We start from the raw sequence: 442 nt of genomic DNA, 5'->3' as shown, positions 1-442 counted from the left end.
AGTCAGGGACTGGGTCTAACATACATATTTAGATGAAGTAAATATTTTTGATAATTCAGGAAGTTCAATTGAATCAGAAAAGTCCAAACATAGATCAAATTTTACATTTGCTATAAATGCTCCCTCAATCTCTTTATTTTCAAGAAAATCAATTTTAATTCAATTTTAAATCTCACTTAAATGTGCAATTAATTCATTTTAATGTATTTTACATAAATTGTATTACTTCACATCTATCAAGTATTTCTTTTTTCTCACTAGTTTGTCATCACCTTCAGCTCTATGTCAACTCCGCCAGATGGACTTTTTGTTGGTTTTTGTTTTAAATATTTTGTTTTTTGTTTCTTGAGAAGTATTTGTCTGTAAAAATTAGTAAAACTATCGCTAATAGGGTATTTTAAAAATAATTTTAGATTTATTTTTGTCAGATGGTGATGACAAA

Source organism: Poecilia latipinna, unplaced genomic scaffold (assembly GCF_001443285.1).
Source record: "Poecilia latipinna isolate Pla-1442-1.1 unplaced genomic scaffold, P_latipinna-1.0 Scaffold1116, whole genome shotgun sequence".
Classification (NCBI taxonomy): Eukaryota; Metazoa; Chordata; class Actinopteri; order Cyprinodontiformes; family Poeciliidae; genus Poecilia; species Poecilia latipinna.
This window is presented reverse-complemented; position numbering follows the sequence as displayed.